This window comes from Olea europaea, chromosome 10 (genome assembly GCF_002742605.1).
Source record: "Olea europaea var. sylvestris chromosome 10, O_europaea_v1, whole genome shotgun sequence".
Lineage (NCBI taxonomy): Eukaryota > Viridiplantae > Streptophyta > Magnoliopsida > Lamiales > Oleaceae > Olea > Olea europaea.
Window position 1 is genome coordinate 2693701 of NC_036246.1, and position 21886 is coordinate 2715586.

At 39.6% G+C, this 21886-nt stretch overlaps 1 pseudogene; it reads left to right on the forward strand.

Moving 5' to 3' along the window:
* Positions 1 to 3857: 3857 nt before the first annotated feature.
* On the forward strand, positions 3858 to 21574 carry LOC111400152 (annotated as a pseudogene).
* Positions 21575 to 21886: the final 312 nt, after the last annotated feature.

Sequence of the window (21886 nt, forward strand, 5' to 3'; positions counted from 1 at the left end):
GCCAAAACCCCCCACAACTCCAAACCGGCGCTCATCACGGACTTTTTGCAATGGAACTGTTCTTTTTTTGGGGGATTCACTTAATTTCAAACAAAAATTTTGTTTAAAAAGACTATAAATTATCTTTTTTATTTATATAGCCTTAGGATACAAAGAAAAGGAAAATACAATTTTTAAATTACTAAAATATCCTTGTATGTAAAAGACATAATGCCCCAATTCCCCTTTTAATTTCCATTTAGCCCTAATTCAATTTTGGCTTCATTTCTTCCACAGTTTGATCGGTTATTCTTCTTCTTTTTTATCATCATCTTCTTCTTCATGAAACCCCAAAATGTATATTGTCATTCTCTTAAATACTCACTTGACTGAAGTAAGTAATCAAAGCTTATAGTATTCTTGATTGGTATTTGAAGAAGAAGAGAAGGTAATGTTAAATTTCAATATTTTGGCTACTTTCTTTTTTAATTTTTCTGAATCACATATTTTGATTCGTGTTTATGGTGTTCATTTGTTAGTAATGACTTTATTTATTTATTTTTTTTATCATCGAATTATAGCTTTGATATGGGTTGCTTTCCCATTTTGTCATTAGCTCTTATTTTTTAAGTGAATATGCTAGTAAACACATGTTTGGCTACTCTATTTGTTGTTCTACTATGAAACATATATTTCATTTTTTCCGTCCAGAACAACTTACATATTGTTTTCTACAAACCATAACGATATACATCTCGTTATCAATAATATAGGAAGTTTAATTGCAGTTATGGCCATCATGGATATGTTATGGATTCAATTTGTTATTTAGTTGAATATGAGCAGTCGGTTGAAAGCGCTTGAAAATGAAAAATGCATTGAATGGCAAAGGAAAAACATCGGTCATTCTCGTTTGAAAAATAATTTCTTGTGTAAGCTTGTATAAAGTTAGAGATATGTTGAAAGTCGATACAATGCTATACCAAATGGAGATGTCAACGTTTGTCCCTATAATGTCTAAGGCTCCGACTGTAAGAAAACTAGTCATATTTGCTCCACTTGTAAATGTCAAACAGCTGGTAGTAAAATTTAAAGTTGTGCTATTGTTGTGACTTGTAATTTTATTATTTTGTACTTATTGGAAGCACAAAATGATTTATTAGATTTTGTAATCATTGTGCTATTCTCACTTTTATGCTATTAGAATAAAGTTAAAGTCTTTTTACGTTGTTGTATTTTTTTTCACATTACAGACGAATGACTTTTATATCGTTATAGTGGACGCATATGTCTTTCCAATATGAAAAATGCATAGATTCATATAACGACGTTGAAATTGTTTCTGAAACATAAAACGATATTGATGTCGTTTTCAATACGAAAATTGCACTAATTTACATAAAAGTATTGAGATTATTCATGAGACACAACAAAATTGATGTTGTTCCAGTATAAAAATATGCCATTTTATTGATTTTCATAATGACATTGAAATCATTATAGACCAATAATATGACATGGATGTCGTTATATAAAAAACTTACACGGCACATGCAACATAAAGAGTCGTTGTGCTCGCTTCCAAGGGACCATTTGCTCTCGAGTGGTAATGATATTGATATCATTATATATCTATTTTCTTGTAGTTATTATTCAAATTTGAACGATTTCAAACGTCAAATTTGTACTAAAATAATATGGACATCATTATGTTATTTCGTGGTTTGTTACATAACGATATAATTATCATTTCAATACAATTTTGACAACATCGATATCGTTTCTATTTAAATCATAAATAAAATAACATATATATCGTTTAAATTTATATAAAAAGATATGTATGTAGTTTCTGTTAAAAATAATGATTCGATGGTCCACGACCTCCCGACATGCATCCTACATATGTAGGATGCTCAAAATAGGTAATCAAGTGGATTCGATCTCACTCAAAAAAAACTAGGGGGATATTTCTGTTCCCACGATTGTATACAACATTCGAACTATTCCGACAAAAAGAATTATTTTCGTTCGTTCTTTCTAAACCATTCGAATGGCATCAACCCACTTGATGACCTCTTTCGATCGTCCTAAGTGTGTTAAAGATGTGTTGAGTGGTTGTAGATGATCGAATCGTTATTTTCAGTCAAAATGATATAATTAACGTTTTATATGAAAAGAAACAATATTTATGTCGTTAAAGTTATTATTTGAATTGGAATGATTTTCAAACTCGTCAAATTTGTACTAAAATGACAGGAATGTCGTTACTTAATTTGTGAGTTTGATACATAAAGACATTATTATCATTTCAATGCAAGTTTGACGACGTTGATATCGTTTTAGTTTAAATCATAACTAAAACTACATATATATCATTTCAATCAAAATAAAACAACAATTATATCGTTTTTGTTAAGTATAACAATTCGACCATCCACAACCACTAAACATGCATTTGACATATGTAGGATGATCAAAATAGGTAATCAAGTGGGTTTGATTGCTTTGAAAGAAACTATGAGAATATTTTTGTTCCTATGATTGTATACCACATTCGAATTATTCCGACAAAAAGTATCTTTGTTCACTCTTTTTAAGTCATTCAAGTGGTATCAACCTATTTGATGACCTCTTTCGATCTTCCTACGTATGTTGAAGGCATGATCGGTGGTTGTGGACGATCGAATCGTTATTTTTAGCCAAAACGATATAATTATCGTTTTATATAAAAAGAAACGATATCTATGTCGTTATACATGTGATTTGAATTGTAACGATTTCAAACTCGTCAAATTTGTACTAAAATGATATGAATGTCTTTACTTTATTTGGGATTTTGATACATAACAGCATCATTATCGTTTCAATACAAGTTTAACGATGTTGATGTCGTTTTAGCTTAAATCATAACTAAAATGATATATCTATCGTTTTTCTTTGTATGAAATGATAATTACGAAAATGACGATTCAATCATCCACGGTCATTTGACATATATTCATCATACGTAGGATGATAAAATAAGTACAATAGGTAAACTTAAAAATTATAAAGAAGTCACAAAAATATGTAAATTTCAATTACATTTAATATCGTAGTTATAACATTCTAGTGTTACCACTTTTGAAATGATATGTATGACATTATAGTCACGATTTGAACGGGAACGATATCATTGTCGTCGAAAATTGTATTGAAACGACATAAATGTTGTTTACTTATTTCATGGAGTGTGCCTAAACCTGTTAAACAGTAGACCAATGTGTGTTCGATATCGAAATGACATATACATCTTTTTTGTATTTTAGGAACAAGTTCAATGTCGTTATACAAATCAGTTAAGCAGAGTGTATTTGATGCTGAAACGATATCGAATTCGTTTATGTTCCAGGAACGATTTCAATGTCGTTATGCAAATCAGTGAAATATTGTTGGCAACTCATTTCCATTCCACATTTTTATTCAATTGATAAGTTACATTTTACGATTTCTTCAAACTGCAATATTTTGGTATTGGCTTATTAGAATCGACTTTTTCTCAAGTTGAATGATTCTTATTAATTACAAGCTTTAAAATGAGTTCAATATCGATATACTATCGCTTTTTATCAAAATCTAATTATTGGACTCTAAATAAGTTATGAATTTAAAAAATATTTCTTTTGTCCATTTTTTTTTTCAAAAAATGATGATAAAATATATTTTAAAATTTTTCGTGTGTTATAATAGGTGTCTATTGAATAAATGACTCAGTAATTATTTTCTACTAGTTGCTAAATTGTGGAAAATGTCAAAATTTTGGGTGCACCGGAGATCAACTACGAAGAATATATGGCATTAAACTTAAAAAGAAGAGTTGAAATTTTAAGGAGAAGATGATTTTGAGGGGAATATTTTTTGAACTTGAAGAGAATGTTGTGTGTGTTAACTACATGAATGTATAGTTATTAGAACCAACCCGATGATTGACTCGGAAAAAACCACCGGGTCAATGGTTTAACCGATGGGTTATTGTTAAATTTTAATTTTAATTAAATTTTATTTTTGAAGTGAAAAGGAAATAATTTTTTGAAATGTAATATATATATTTTGCTCACAAAAAATAAAGGACCGTGACTTGGCATAATGGTTGTGGAGTTAAATGATTTTCTTGCCATCCAAAGTTCAACTCACGGTTCTAGTAAATTTAGAGAAAAACTCCAATCCCTTCTTCATTTTTCTTTTACAAGTTAAGGGTAAAGAAGTCTTTTGGCACTTTAAAATAATTAAAGCTCCTTTTATTTTTATAATTTTGAACAAAATGTGTTTTATAAGTGGCCATCCCAACTCATTTCCCCTTCTTTTTTCCAAATGTAATCTAAGAGTACTTATATAGACATTGTCCACACTTCAAACAACAGATCTGGAGTCCATTCTTGCACAATAAATTAAGTTCAAGTTTTTCATATTATTCTTTTTCATCATTTTGGCACATGGGAATCTTGGGATTTATGAAGTCAAAAACGGTGATTTTTCTATAAAGGTCACAAATTATGGTGCGAGAATAGTCTCTTTTAATCTCCTTGACAAGAACGGTAAATTTTCCTTCATATGTCTTGCCTTTCTTATTCTTGTTTTGCTTTTTACCTGATAAAATCGTGTTTTTGTTGGTTTTTTTTTCCTTTTTTAGGGAATTTATCAGATGTTGTTCTTGGGTATGATACGGCTATCGAGTACATGGTACGTTTTTTGTTTGATTTGTACTTTAACTAGATTGAAATTAATTTGTTTTGGCAGAAAATAAGGAATTTCCAATAACAAATGTAACAATGAAATGGAAAAATTTTAACTGAGAATGTGAAACAAAGGTACAACAAAGAAAATGAGTACATTGTGTTGATCTCAGAATATGTTGCCAACAGATATCAGACCCGCCGGCACACATGTAAGCTTGGTCCAACACGCTAAGACATGTGGACGGTCTAGAACTAGTAGTAAAAAGGGGACGTGGGAGCAGCTCAAAGGCGCAGGACGAGAACGTTTAAAATCCGGCAAGATGTTTGCGTAACAATTGTACAATAATTACCAATCGATATTTGTAGAATGCGTGTATGGATTCATGTGTGTTGTAAGAGAGTGAAATATGAAGAATGTTGTATTTGTTTTTGTATTGGATCTTGCTTTACCCTGTGAGAGATACATGGAGGAGTATTTATAGTATTACAACTTAGATCGTGGCCCTTGGTTGGAAGTACACGTGGCCTCATCTCGTAAGTCTATATGTCAAATTATAGATGTCACATTTGACTTCCTAGCCTACTACACATTAATTAATTGGCGGCTCTGCCACTACATTGACAAGATAAGGCACTTGTACGTTATGATAGGTGTCCCATCAATCACTCAGGAAGGATCCTTGTGTAAGACCGGATCTCTAGGGAGGAGTGCTGCTTAGAGCCTTAGGACCTCAGAGGAAGGGCCTTGGCTACAAGACCTTCTCGGCGTATTAGCTTCGACGGCAGCACTTGGACCACGTCTGGTGTTGTTATAATATGCTGGTGAACTCTTGTTGGCATGGGGGCCTAGAATAAGATGCCACATGGTTTGCTAGAAGTGGGCCATGGGCCCCAGTGGGTCGGCCAAGTGTTTAAACATGTAACAATAGTCGCTTAAGTCCAAGTATGGTCATTTTATATAATGCGTGGACTTTTATTGTGGTGAAGGGTGTGGGGTAAAAATTGAGAAATTTTTTGTACCTGAACTAATAGTCCCCCAAGTCCAAGTATAGATATTTATATCATGGTTGGAGTTTAAAGTGGTGGTGTTACTGTGCTTGGAAAAGGTGACTGAACTGCAAAGAAGCAGAAGAAAAAGCCGAGGCGATGAGTGGATCGAACCTGCCGAGGCTTGTGAAGATGTAGCTGAACTGCAAAAAAATAGAAAAAGCCGAGGCGGTGAGTTGATCGAACCTGCCAAGGCTTGTGAAGATGTGGCTGAACTACGAAGAAGCACAAGTAGAAGCTGAGGCGGTGAGTTGATCGAACCTGTCGAGGCTTGTGAAGATGTGGCTGAACTGCAAAGAAGCAGAAGAAAAAGCCGAGGCGGTGACTGGATCGAACCTGCTGAAGCTTGTGAAGATGTGACTGAACTGTGAATAAGCAGAAGAAGAAGCCGAAGAGGTGAATGAATCAAACCTGCTAAGGTTTGTGAAAATGTGGCTAAACTGTGAAAAAGCAGAAGAAGAAGCGAGGTAGTGAGTGGCTTAAACCTGCCGAGGCTTGTAAAGAGTTATGCTTATCTTCGATGTTTGTGCCAATGATTTGATGTTTTGCGCATGTTACCAAGAAGAGGCAGCCGAGCCGTTTCGACTTTCAAGGCATGTACGGCTGCTACATTGAATGTGCAATGATGGCTACAACTGGGCCTTCTAGAATGAGACGCATTTGAAGAGGTGCGTGAGGAGTACGTTTGAATCTGAGGTGTAGATTTCAAAACGATTTGAATTCTACGCTTTGGATTTAACCCAGAATTTAAGGGCTGAGATTTATGGGGCCTTCATCCAAGGGCTGGGGTTCGTCTTGGCTCTCTATAAAAGGCCAAAGACTTCCATTTTGAACCTTTCTTCACCATTTGCTTTATGTGTTTTTTGCATTTCGTTGAGTTTCCGGCGTCCAAAGTCTTTCTCCGATTTCAAACTCCAGCATTTTGTAGTTCCTCATTTGTTAGTCATTCCTGTAGGTATTTTTTGCAAGAATCATTTCTTTTACGATCTTTGTCGATTTTCTACTTTTTGATATGAAGTCCACTTCGGGTAGGGAATTGGTGACCATTGCTAGGTTGGGTGAGGAGGCTGTTCTGAGTGGGGGCTCTGAGGTGGAGTATTATGCGATGGCCAAGGAGCCTATAAATTATGAAGAAGAATGGGGGCCTGTTAGGACAGCGTCAAACATGACCTTGAAGAAGTTGGAAGAAATTAGGGAGAAATATTGCGTCCCCCATTACGTGAAGATGTTAGTCTCCGAGGCCCATGAAAGGGCTTGTTTTTCGAGGCCCGGATGTGCAGCTGTAAGTGAATACTTGTTCAAAGTAGGTATGCGTCTTCCTCTGCACCCCTTCTTTAAGGTTGTGCTTAGGAATTTTATGTTGTCACCGATCTAGGTTCTACCGAATGGGTGAAGCCAACTAGTGGGGTCGTACTTTTGTGGAAAGAAGTTTCGTTTGAGGAGGATATGCTTCTGCACGTCTTTCAGACCCTTTTTCAGCCTCGCGTCTTAGGTAAAGACGAGTCGAAGGGGTGGTATTATATCACACCCTGGGGAGCTCACGCACCCTTTGTGGTGGGGCTGCCTTCTTCCATCAAGGGATGAAAGGAGTCGTAGTTCTGGGTTCGGGAAAAGTGGCACGTGGTTGAGGGGGACAAGACCGTGGCTTACACAATACCGATCCAGTACTACGAAGCTCGTGAGTGTCCAAGCTTGAGATGTTTACATTTTACTAAGTAGTTTTTCAATTTTTTGCTAACTGTTGCCACTTATTTTGCAGATTTAAGTACGAGGTTTGAGCTCAGCAAGGGAGAGTTCGAGGTCATAGAGGAAATATATAAGCGGCCTTTGAAGCTTCGCCACTTTGACCACCTCATTGATCGAAGCCAATATTTCATAGATTTTGAACTGATGGCTTCCAAGGGTAAATGCGTCCACTTGATCAAATTTGTACTTGATTGATATTCAGTGTTGACCTATTGTGTCTACAGATAAATTCAAGAAAGGAGAGTACCCTGTCCCAGACATGGCTTCGATTCAGAGAGCAACCTCCACAGCGGGTCGAGGCCTCTGAAGCCGAGCTCCGGTGCGACGAAGGAGGTCAGGGTCCAGTTGGAGAAACTGTCCAAGGATAGCAGCTCTAGCGGGTCCAGAGAGGAGGCTCCCCAAAAGTCTGAGAAGGCGAAGGAGCCTCGGGCCAAAGAAAAGGTCTTCGAAAACTCCCACAAGAAAAGACGGTTGATTTACGTCACCAGCTCTTTTGGAAAGTTCAGGATATCAGTGTCCCATTCAAGCAAGGATGCCCCTCTTCAGCTGAAGTTGCTAGACTCTACCATGAAGGCAGTGAAAGTTGAGATGGTGAAGAAAGCTGAGGTAGAGGAGGCCAGGGAGGAAGCTGCCAGGAGGACAGCATAGGAAGCTAAGGTGGAGGCGGTTAAGCAGAGGCCAACCAGGACTCAAGGAAAGTCTCCCAATTTTCTTACGAGGCGTGATGAGGTGCTAGCGCTGACTTTATTGGATGCATTGCTCACTAAGGTCCGAAGCGCCACAAAGAGTTTTTACAAGTTCTAGACCGATCGGTGGCAGATACATGCCTCAAGCTGCGATGTTGTGGACCTCACTAGGGCTTTGCTGAGCCAAAATGTGAGGACTTTGGGCCTCACACTTGAGTACAGGGAGACGCTCGTCAATTTTCAGACAAGGAATAAGTCCTCCAGGGACAAGTTGGCCTCCACTGAAGAGGAACTAAAGAGAATAAAGGCTGAGGCGGAGGAAATGAAGGCCCAAAAGATTGAAGATGCGACCAAGTTGGAATCTGCCTTGACCCAAATAGAGGCCTTGAAGAAGGAGGCTTACGAGTCTCAATGTGAGGTGGCCTCCTTTACTAAGAAGGTGGATACATCAAATAATCACCAGAAGGTCACTGTTGAGGCCTTGGAGAAAGCAAACCTTGAGCTTGTTGGAGCCAAGGATGCATATAACTTCTAGAATGACCAAATAAAATGGCATGTTGACGAGCTGAGGAGGGCGAGAGACGAGGTCCAGGTGGTGAGGGAGGAGGCAATGAAGGATTACATTGCCAATTTCCATCTCACTAAAGAGTACCAGCGCTTCGGGTTGTATTGGAGGAACTTTTCCTATGCTGAAGTGTTGGATAGGGCTGAAGAGCTTCTCCCAAACGTTGACCTATCACAACTGAGATCGGAGTTTGTTGATGAAGTTCCTCAGACGCCTGCTGAGGAAGCGGTCGGTGATGAAGCGGTAGAGGATAAGGAAGCAGACACTTCTGAAACTCAAGTTGCGGAGGCGCCTGTTGCTGAGACAGCGCCACCATCAGCCTATGCAGCATAGTTTGCCTTTAATTCATTTTGATGTACTGGCCTCGGGCCCCCTTCTTGTAATATCATGTTCTATGCCGATGAAAATCAATGTTTTGCAACATTATGTCTTTTCAATACTCAATGTCAATGAAAATCAATGAAAGTACATGGACCTCGGTAAATGACCACGCATAAGCCCAAGTTAACAATCCGAACTTGACATCTTAATTTCTATTACTTGTAATAATCAAGTTTAAGGATGAGTTAGTAATCAAGCAATATAAATGATGACTTAACGGGTTGCACTTCCATCACTTGAGATAAACCACAATGCCCAAATTGCACTTAGGTTATTTGACTGGATCTTTCCATTAAGTTCAAACTAGGAAGGTGAAATGATGGTGATGAGATATGCATGTTGAGGCTTCTTCTTTTGGTGTTCAGCCTTGTCAAAGGGAGGCATGTGGAGTGAGTCCCGGAGTTCAGGCGAGGTGATCCCAGAGCTGGGGATCAGGACCTATCCTCTGAGGCTCCCACACTTCCCTACATGGTGGATGGTACATCTGTATAGAAGCTTCTTCCTTTGACGTTCAGCCTTGCCAAAAGGAGGCATGTGGAGTAAGCCTCGGAGTTCAGGCGAGGTAACCCCAGAGTTGGAGATCAGGACCTCTCCTCCGAGACTCCCACGCTGAGAGTAGTATCTAAACTTTAATGACATTTTATTGAAGCTGAAAATCCATTACATAAGCTGGGAAAGGTCGTTCAGCGATGCAGTGCAATCATTGGTAGTAAATTCTGAGATGCTCAATGTTCCATGGACGAGGTTGTGCCCTGCCATCCATGTCTTCAATTCTGTAGGTGCCAAGTCAGAGTTCTTCTTTGATTCTATAGGGACCTTCCCAGTTTGGGCCCAAGGTACCTTCCCCAGGCCCTTTGGAGGAGAGGAAGACTCTCCTAGGGACCAGGTCATTGATTCGGAAGGACATCTTCTTCACTTTGAAGTTGAAATGTTTAGTCATTTTCCTTTGGTAAGTAGCGAGCCTTAGCTAGGAGTCGTCTCTCTTCTTTCATCAATGAAGTTGAGGTTGAACCTTCGTAGCTCATCATTAGTTATTTCGCTGAAGTATAGGCGGCACGGTGATGGTAAACCAACCTCGATTGGGCTCATCGCTTCGGTTCCATAAGCCATGAGGAAAGGAGTTTCCCTCGTGGGAGTTCTGGTGGTAGTTCAGATTGCCCAAAGCACTTAAGGCAACTCATTAACCCAGGCTCTCTTTGAAGCATCCAGCTTCCTTTTGAGGAAATGTTTGATAGTCTTGTTTACAGCCTCAACTTGGCCATTGGCTTGAGGATGATGAGGGGTTGAGAAGTGCTTCTTGATTCCAAGTTCTTCACATAGGTTCCTGACCTTCTTATTGTCGAACTACCTTCCATGATCTAAAACTATGGAGTGGAAAATTCCGAACCGGCATATGATGTTCTTCCAAAAGAATTTGAAGGTGTTTATTTTTGTGATTTTTGCTAGCGGTTCGGCCTCAACCCACTTCGTGGAGTAATCAATGGCCACAATGGCGAAGTTCGCGCCTCCTCTGCCCTTAGGTAAAGGACCTATCAGGTCCATGCCCCACTTGGAGAAGGGTTATGGGCTGAAGACAGTAGTTAGCTCCTGCGAATGTTGCCTCTTAATGGGAGAGAACCGTTGGCACTTGTCACATTTGTACACGAATTGAAGCACATCATTTTTCAAGGTGGGCCAGTAGTACCCTTGCCTTAGTACCTTTTGTGCTAAGGCTAGTTATCCTGAGTGATTGCCACAAACATCTTCATGGATTTCTCTTAGAATGTAGGTGGCCTCATCTCCTCCCACGCAGTGAAGAAGTGGGGAGGAAAAGCTTCTTTTGTAAAGTACGTCATCAATGAAGAGAAAATGAGCTGATCTCCTTCTCAGTTTGTAAGCCTTATCTTTGTCAGTTGGCAGGACTTGGTCTTTTAGGTAGGCTATGATTTGTTGCATCCAGGTGGGGTTTCCTCCGACCCACACCACTTTAGGAGCCTCGGTACTTGGCATGAGGAGGTGCTCAATTGGTACTATTGCAAGTAGTTCGGAGTCCTTGCTGCTCACGAGTTTAGAGAGTGTATCTGTATGTGCGTTCTCGAGACGAGGGATCTGTATTATCTTGGATTTTTCAAACGATGGGGGGAGGTTCATCACTATCTTCAAATAGAAGACCATGGTTTTATCCCTAGCGGAAAAACTGTCATTCACTTGGCTTACCACCAGCTGGGAGTCACTGTTGATACGTAGTCTCCTTACTTGCATTTCTTTGGCTAATCTAAGGTCTGCGAGGCGCGCCTATATTCAGCAACGTTGTTGGTGGCCTTAAATCCGAACCTCACCGCTGAGTTCAACTTGTGACCTTCTAGGTTGACCAGAACTACTCCAGCTCTCGAACCTTTGTCTTCAGCCGAACCATCCACGAACAAGTTCCACATGTGGGGCTCAACAGGGTCCAAAACCTCTTCCACCTCGGGAACATTGGTGAACTCTGTTACAAAATTAGCTAATGCTTGACCCTTGATGGCTGCCCTTATTTTAAAGATAATGTCAAATTCACTTAATTCCACTGTCCATTTTAGTAGTCTTCCTGAGGCATCCGGCTTCTGTAGCACTTGCCTCAGAAGAAAGTTGGTCAGCACGTGAATGATGTGTGCCTGAAAGTAGGGCTTCAGCTTCCTAGAAGCTGTGATCAAGGATAAGGCTAGCTTCTGGGAGTTAGGTGGTTCCTTCCTCTCGGGTCAGGACAACGCTGATGGCCTCATTGGAGACGGCTATATATTGCTGGAGGATATTATCGAGCTTAGGCTTGGAGAGGAGAGGGCCTATCCTAGATGCCTTTTCAGGCCCTGGAAGGCCTCTTCACACTCCTCATTCTATTCGAACTTCTTCCCAGCTTTCAATATCTGGAAGAACGGGAGGCATTTATTGATGGCCTTAGAGACGAAGCGGCTGAAGGCTGCCACTTGTCTCTTTAGGCTTTGGACTTCCTTAGATTTTTGGGGTGATCTCATCTCGAGCAAGGCATTGATTTTTTCTGGATTGGCTTCGATCCCTCTTTGGTTGACCATATATCCCAGGAATTTGCAAAAGGCAATGCCAAAAGCGCACTTGAGGGGATTGAGCTTCATCATGTACCTCCTAAGGATTCGAAAAGTGTCATCCAAGTGCGTCACATGGTCATTCGCCTTCAGACTTTTCGCAAGCATATCATCAACGTAGACTTTCATTGTCTTGTTGATGAGGTCTATAAACATTTTGTTGACAAGCTTTTAATAGGCGGCCCCGACATTTTTCAACCCGAAGAGAATCATCTCGTAGTAGTAAAAGCCTCTGTCGGTGATAAATAATGTGTTCTCCTCATCGACCAGGTACATGGGCATTTGGTTATAGCCAGAGTAGGTGTCCATGAAGTTCAGGAGCTCATGCCCGGCGGTGGAGTCTACCAATTGATCAATTCTCGAAAGTGGGAAACTATCTTTGGGGCATGCCTTGTTAAGATTGGTAAAGTCAATACATATTCTCTACTTACCGTTGTGCTTCTTGACTAGCACCAGTTTGGAGACCCACTTCGGGTAGATGGACTCTCTGTTGAAGTCATTCTTGATTAGCTTCCGAACTTCTTCCTTCAGAGCCCCATATCTTTCTGGGTTGATGGCTCTTCTCTTCTGTTGGTGCGGTGCAACCTCAGGATCTACCTTTAGGTGGTGACAGCTGACCTTGGGGTCTATACCCACCATGTCCTCATGCCTCCAAGCAAAGATGTCCAGGCTTGCAGAGAAAGTCTTTCAATTTTTCTTTCATGTAGTTACTCAAGCTCATGCCTACTTTCAACACCTTCACGGGGTTGCGGGGGTCGACCGGGAAGCTTTCTAGTTTCTCAATCGGAGTTGTTTTGGGTTCGTGCTCAATCATAGGGGGATCGATCTCATCGATCATGGAGAGTTTTTCTCGCTTGGGAGGTGCATCGATCATGTCAACATCCTCTCGTTCGGGAGGGGCCTCACTTGGGACGTCTGTCATATTCACATCAGTCAGGATGGGATATACATCTCGGGGCTCGACCTTTCTGATGGAGCTAAAGTAGCATTCTCTGGATCCTCTTTGGTCACCTCTCACTGTTATCACCCCGTTCTCAGTTGGGAGTTTCATGCATAAATGGTGGATGGAAGTGACGGCTCCTAACTCCATCAGGGCTGGCCTACCCAAGACTCCGTGGTAAGCCGACTGACTGTCTACAATAAGGAATTCCATGAAGTTCATGGTGGTTTGGGGGACTTTCCCGTCTCTACAGCAAATGTTATATTTCCTCTCGGAGTGATGCTATCCCTAGTAATTCCGTATAGAGGAGTGGTGGTAAGCGTCAACTCGTGGTCCAGGATCATCTTATCGAAGGTGGATCCAAACAGGATGTTAGCGGAGCTACCATTATCTACTAACATTCGCTTGAGCTCATTTCGGACCACCACAACCCTTACTACAAGAGCATCACAATGGGTAATGAACCCCTTCAGAGTCCTCTTAGGTGAAGACGATGGGCGGTACTTGGCTTCTTCAAGAGCTACTGTCCACGATATAACTGGTCAGTGGGAGGCGTTTGGCCTCTCGGGCATAGTTCCATTTTGCATTTTGAGTCTCCCCTCCCACGTAAGGGCCTCCAAATATGGTGTCTATCTCGTGAATAGGGGCCTCCTCTCGTGCATTGCGATTCCCTTCGACAGGGGGATACATCTCATTGGCGGAGAGTGGCCTCCTCATGCCTTGGTCACTGGTCATTCCTAGATGTGGGCCTGTTCGCCTGTGACGACTCATTCCTCCTGTCTTGGGGTTTTCTCGTCGGTTGCAATATGCATACTTTCGACACTCGAACGTGTCGTGACCGTATGAACGGTGGTACATATAATAATCGGGAGGTTCTGATTTGGCCTATTCCTAGGTCTTGAACAGCATCCCCGGCCTCTTCCTCTACGGAGGGCCTGTTGTGAAGTTTTTACTTGCGAGTCAGTGGTAGTTGGATTGACATCTTTATATGTCAAAGTTGGAACTGTGTTCAAAGTGGTTGTGGCAAGTGCTTGCCTTAAATTTCCATTACCAGGTGGGTTTATCTGGTAGTCCATCAGGTGGGAGGTCGGTCCCCTGGCGCGCTGTCTTTGTTGAGGTGGAAGGCCTCTGCTGGGCCAATTTCGGTGCTCAATTAATTCTTCATTAATAATCTCCCACCTCATCATTTCCAACAGGGCGTCGTAGGTAGTGGGATTTTGGTTTTGTACGTCCCTCTAGAATAGGGTATTCATATTCAAACCTTCTCTTAGGATTGACAAAGCTTAACGATCGGTAACTTGCACGCAATACATCATTTTGTCAATAAAGCGTGATAAAAAGCTTTTCGGGGATTTCCCATGCGCCTGCCTCATATCTTGAAAGCGCTGGATGGGGGCCTCTTCCTTCTTGCTCACCACAAACCTTTTTTAGGAAAGTGGTCTTGAATTCTGGCCAACTATTTATACTCCCAGGCGGCAGCCGATTATACCAGATTTCAACTGCTCCACTAAGTGTCAAATGAAAAGCTCTACACTTCACAGTTAGGGTGGTGCGTCTAAGGCTCATATGAGTTTTATAAGCTCTTAGGTGTTTTTTCGAGTCGCCTGTCCCATCATACTTTGGTATTTTGGGCATCACGTAGTGGCTCGGCACCTGGGCATTTCTTAGTTCCCTTGAGAATGGTAGATTTTCATCATCGTCGTCCAAGTCGCAGGACCTCTGCTACTCATCTGAGTCATTATTCTCTTGGCTTCATACTTGGGTGGCTGATGAGAGGGTCTAGCTTGGATCCTAGCCTCCTCTTCCCTCCTTTGGCGCCTATTTCTAGGTGGAGCAGAACGGGAAGGGGGGCATTTTCATATCTTTCCTCCGGCTGATGAGACATTGGAGGTGGGGGTTGTGGTCTATTTCGAGGCTTGCGTTGCTGTTGTTGCTATTATCTATGCCTCGGTTCTGTGGGGCTAATTTTGTCAAAGACGCTGTTAGACCTTCTAGGTCTTTGTTCTGGCTCATATGCTGGTGGGAAGTTGTCTTGGTTATACCAGGCCTTCGTGGGTCGACTTGTAGCATAATTGGAGGAAACATCAACTTCTACTTCCTTCTCCATGGGGCTTTTGCCTCGACTGTATTCTAGTGATACAACCCTTTGGCTTTGGACTTCCTCATCTTGGTCATAAGGTCCTTGGGGTGCATAAGGAGGAATAGGAAAGCCTCACTGGCTCTGTATTTGAGAACTCATGGTCATGTTTTGGCTAGCAATATCCCTTATGTTTGCGGCCATGGTGGCCATCTCCCTTGACAATTGAGCAGCCATTCGCATGCCACCTCTTCCGTGGTGGTGGTGAGGCCGATGTTGAGCTGCAGGGACAGCTGCTGGTGGGGGCATTCCCACATTTTCTCTTACCCTCCTAGGGGGTACATCCTCGTCTGAACTCATTCTCTTTTCTTCCAACCTCAAATTTTTGCTGAGTTACGGGGCTTCCACTTGTTCTTTTTTAAGAACAAATCATTTTTCAAGGGAGATGCTCAAATATTCTTTTCGATAAGCTTTCTCCACATGGTTGCTCGTGCTTATAGTATGATTTTCCTTAGACGGTACCAATCTGTTGACCCCAGAATATGTTGCCAATAGATACCAGATCCACCCACGCACACGTAAGCCTGGTCCAACACGCTAAGACGCGTGGATGGTCTAGAACTAGTAGTAAAAAGGGGGCGTGGGAGTGGCTCAAAGGTGCCGGACGAGAACGTTCAGAATCCGACAAAATATTTGCATAACGATTGTACAATAATTACCAATCGATATTTGTAGAATATGTGTATGGATTCATGTGTGTTACAAGAGAGTAAAATGTAAAGAATGTTGCATTTGTTCTTGTGTTGAATCTTGCATTACCCTATGAGAGACATGGGAGAGTATTTATAGTATTACAACTTTGATCGTGACCCTTGGTTGGAAGTACACGTGGCCTCATCTTGTAAGTCTACATGTTAAATTATAGGTGTCACATTTGACTTTCTAGCCTGGTACACATTAATTAATTAGCGGCTCTGTCACTAAATTGACAAGACAAGACACTTGTACTCTTTGATAGGTGTCTCATCAATCACTCAGGAAGAATCCTTGTGTAAGACCGGATCTCTAGAAAGGAGTGCTGCTTAGAGTCTCAGGACCTCGGAGGGAAGGGCCTCGGCTACAAGATCTCCTCGGTGTATTAGCTTCGGCTGCAGCACTTGGACCACGTTGGTGTTGTTATAATATGCTGGTGAACTCTTGTTGGCATGGGGTCTCGGATAAGATGTCACATGGTTGGGCCTTAGTGGGCCGGCCAAGTGTGTCAACACGTAACACACTGCACTTTTCATATGTATTTTTATGCATCTCATTAGCATAAACATCCATATTCTGCTGGTTCTTTGATTTTTCTTAGACATGAACAGAGAACAAAATGCAAGATCAGATTTTTTGTTTCATCAGTCAAGTCTTACATTTGACTTGCAATTTTATATTATCATATACTACATGTGAGTAAAGGTATATTTTATGCATGAGGGTCCCATGCTCATATGTTTCTCTCTAGCTTGTTCTTAGGTAGCGTGTTTATTGGCGGTTGTTACTCTATTCCTGGTTTTGCACTCCAGGTGTAGATGGGAATAAGGTGGCCCACAAGCTAGCATCATTTGTCAAAAATAAAGTCTGTTTTACCTTAAAAAAATAATCAAAGATTTTAAGCTATGAAAGGCTAATTCCTTAAAGAGTATTCTGTATACAGAATCGATTGCAGTCCATTTCAAGCTCTAGCAGAAGTAATTTTAAGTTATCTATTAGGTGCTTCGATTATATATATCTATGATTTGTCATTGACTACAGAACAATTCGGGTAACTTTGGAGCAATTGTTGGACGGGTTGCTAACCGCATTGCTAGTGCCAAGTTTACATTAAATGGAACACTTTACAAGCTTGAAGCTAATGGGGGGAATGGGACTTACTCGGTTCACGGTAATTTAAAAGTTTGCATGTTACTGTTAGTTTTCTTCTTACATTTAGCTAGTGTTCTTATCTCCCTCATTTTTTAAGTGTTTTCTGCATTGATACAGGTGGGAAAAATGGATTTAGCCGAGTTATTTGGACGGTGAAAAAACATGAAAAAAAGGGGTCCATCTCCTTACATTACCATGTCCTATTACAGTGCTAATGGCGATAAAGGTAAGCATTATGTCCTCCAATTTATTTTTTTTGTGATTGATAATTTTAATGAGAAATTTCATATGCATACTAACCTGGATCCTCTGCCGTAATTGTTTCTAAAATCTCAACTAATCGTGTCAGGAATAGGTTTTCCTGGTGCTGTTTTGTCCTACATAACCTATGCTCTTTTTGAACGGTACAAATTGAGCGTAACAATGATGTCAAAAGCTTTAAACAAGGCCACTCCAGTGAACCTAGCCCAACACAACTTCTGGAACCTTGGTGGTCACGACAATGGGGATATTCTGTCGGACGAGCTCCAGATTTCTGCATCCCGCATCACCTATGGATAAAAACCTCATCCCGATTGGTGAAATCGTATCAGTTAAGAAAACACCTTATGATTTCATCTCACAAAACTGTTGGGAATCCTTATACATGCACAGCGAAAAATTAAAATTATTTCGATTCCCATCGAAAATCTCTTTGTGTTTAGATAGAAATCGTGATAAATATTGTACCTTGGATGAAATCTACAACCTTTTGCCATTCTTTTCGTTCCAACAATCTTGATTCGCCACCCACAGCTGTCCAATTGTCCAGCCTCCAACTGTGATCCACACAGAGAATAAAATTGCAGCTACCATGGTTTTTCCTCTTGTACCAGCAAGAATAATGAAAATCATATAGACCTCAAACCCTAACCATGTATTTATATAAACCCAAACGGGCTCGGCCCAGTCCGGTCCAATATTTAATTAATCCATTTAATTAAACCCGGTCCGTAAATTAATTAATCTAATTAATTAATTCGAGAATATAAATAACAAATCCAATTAATTAATTTATCCAATGATTGTTAAATTAACCAATTAACAACTTGCAATCTTCCGATTCTCTTTTGTGTGCGACCCATTAGGTTCCCGACCACGATGCCTAACGATATGAAATATTATTTTGATCTAATCAAAATTGATAAATTAAAACACCCTTTTAATTTATCGTCAATTCACACTCGCCGTCCCTGATTGACATCTAGCAATGTGTCAAGACAATACATGTGACGGGAAATGTCATGTGGTGTGACAAAACCAAACTCGTTCGTTTATCGTGAAACTATAATCCTTTCGTCAATATGATCCGATCAATTACAAGATATGAAAGTGTGTCAATCTCGATCATCGATAATATCTTTCACTCCACTATTAAGTCAATATAAGTTTAAAAAACCTTTTCGACTTATGAGTACACCTTGGCCAAGGATCTCATCATCGACTTAATCGAATGAAATGCAGATCATAATCTCCTACTATCTAAGAGTGACGAATCCTTTATTGATCAATCACAACCTTCATACGATTCTTGACGTACTTGAACGATATCGTATTAGCGGCCTTTTGCAGAGCAACATCCAATACCGCCAAAGTATGACTGTCCTCATATAAGGTACCATGACGACCTTAAGTCAAAGGACCAATTCCACAACCGAACGTTAGAGATTAACCACTGACACTCAGATAGTTATCCATGTGGAATCTCTCGGTAGGTCTCCAATGTTTTGTTCTATAACAAAACATCCACGTGTTCATTTAATTGTCTCCACACTTTAGCTTGTGAGATCAGCTACTTACTTCACAAGTAAGAAATGTCACACATGATGGTCTATCCGTAATAACGATATCCATATCTCGTTATCACTTACGACCACGGACGATTTAAAATTCAATCAAATGTAGTTTGTATCTCACAATCACAACTCTTTGTGATTAACAAATTACGAAGATTTGAATATACGGACTCTATCATTTATTTAATTGTCTATTAATTAAATAATAGATCTACCATTAAATTGCATTAATTATATATCAAAAGTATTTATGTCCAAAGTTGATTGGACCTAGGGCATAATACTTACAAACTCCCACTTGCACTAGATCCAATCACTTATGTATCTAATATCATAAGTTTACATGATGATCATGTTTGTGCTACGACAACTCTTTGTCAATGGATCTGCAATATTGTTAAATGTGGAAATTTGTTCTTCTCTTTACGTCATTTTTATGTGTTATCTCTTTAATGAGATTATATCGCCTTAATAAATGTTTGGATAATAGATGAGACCTTAGTTCCTTTGTTTTTGCAATGGCTCTATTGTTATCACAATACAATGGTATGTCAGGAACTACTCCAAGTTCATTTATGAACATCATGATCCAGATTGCAACTCTTTGCTACTTTTGAAGTAATCATGTATTAGGTTTCTACCATTCAATCAATGGTTGCTTCACGTTTGGAACCTTTCCAACATACCGTTTAAGAGTAAACTAGTTTCTCCATATGAAATCTTCTCAAGATTTCATCTATGTAAATTGGGATGAGTTAAGCAATCTTCTAGATCTACTTCTATAGATCAAGTTGCTTATCCAATATCATTCATGAATAAATCCTTTAACAACCAATATTTCAACGATTGAAACATAGGGATGTCATTTTCTATAATATTAGGAATACGACAATGCTCCCTATATCTTCTTGTAAACACACAATTCGTCTTCAAATTTGACAAAATCAAATACTTTGACTTTTTTCATCAAATCGAAGATTTCAAATCCATAAAGACTTATCTTAACCTTTAGTTACGATATGCAACTGTTGCAAATAAAATCCGAATGGACTTCAGCAAGGCCACAGGAGAAAAGTTTCACCAAGGTCAACACTTAACCTTTGCTTCTAACCTTGCTTTGTATATATGGATATTCACATCCACATCGACCTTTCCCTTGTAAACTATTTACAAAACCTTATGGGTTTTATTCCATCAGGAGGCTCGGCCAAGGTCCAAACCTTGTTCACATACGTCGTGTTCATCTCGAGTATCATGGCCTCTTGCTGTCTCTTTTAAGTCAACACTTGACTTTATCTTGTTGCAACTAGTAGGTTCATTATCCTGGATCACTAATACCTGATTAATGATCACGGATTCGCACCTTCTTGAAGGTTGAATGATCCTACTAGATTTACATAGAGCTGTCATGTCCTCAGAAATCTTTACTTCCTGATCCAAAGTAGTCTCATATCAGATATGGGATCAAACTCGAATTTATCTACTTAGTTAACTAGTGGACTATTTTACTCCTTCAAATTCTATTTTACTCCCACTATCCTCTCCTAGAGTAAACATTTTCTCTAAGAAGACGATATGTCGTGAGACGAAAACTTTCTTCATGATAATAGAATTAATATTCAAACTTCTGCTTTGAATATCCCCACAAATACGTATTTATCAGATTTAGCGTCAAACTTATCCGATTCAAGGCGCTTCAAATAAGCGTCATGACCACAAGCTTTCGTATAAGATAAATTGGGACTATTGCATTTCCATAACTCATATGGAGTCTGTTAACCAATTTAGATGGGACATGATTTATTGTGTTGCACACTGCAATCAATGCATGACTCCAAAACAATTTTGGGAGATTTACATGGCTTGTTATTAATTGTATTATATCTAATAATTAATGATTCTTCCTTTTAGATACACCACCTTGTGATAGTGTATATGAAGGAGTCCACTGTAAGAGAATCTCATTCTCTCTTAGATAATCTAGATTTTATTTTTAAGATACTCTCACTTGATCGAATCTTAATGTGAGGGTATCTTTACCTATTTGTTTTTCTAATTCTAGTGTGAATCCCTTGAACTTTCAAGAGTTTCATGTTTGAATTTTCATCAAATATACATGATCATTGATGAAATAAGAGAAATATTACCTGACATTAATTGACACGAGTCCATATGCATCACCATGCATTACACCAGTAATTATGCTGACCTTTCTTCTTTTCAAGTAAAAGATGATTTGGTCATTGTACCAGACATGCATAATTTGTACTTGTCAAAATCAATTAATCCCAAGTATACATCTTTATATGACTTTGGAATTATATTTCATCTAAATGACAAAGTCAGTCATGCCAAATTTTGGTAATAATTAGATTATCGCATTTGTGCCTTTTAATTTCTATATTCATTATAGAATCCTTAGTATTAGAGAAAATAAACTTCGTTTTGTAATTTACCATAGCCATTAGAATTTTTATCAAGATAAACAGGAACAACAATTGTCCTTAACATTAAAATAGTTCATATCTGAACATGAAATTCATTTTAATGTTCCAGCTATGGTGGGTATAAAGCAGCATTTCTCTAATTCCATTACTAAGTCAAAATGCAACGGCTAGAAGTATGCTCGTACAGGCAATGCAGCAACCGTTACTCATCTTCAACGTGTAGATTAACTTCTTCAACTTGCAGTGGTCTAGTTCCATTTAGCTTCTCCATATTTGTATAAATATGAGATCCACATCTGGTATCTAATACCTGAGAAGCTAATGAAATAGATATAAGCCTTGCAATATTCCTTCCAATGACCTTTCATTCTATAATGAAATCAAAGGTCATTAGATTTGGTATTATCCTTCACTTTGACGGTCTTAACCATATTGGACACTTTCACAAAGCCCTTTTAGACTTCCTCTTAATTCCCTTAGAGG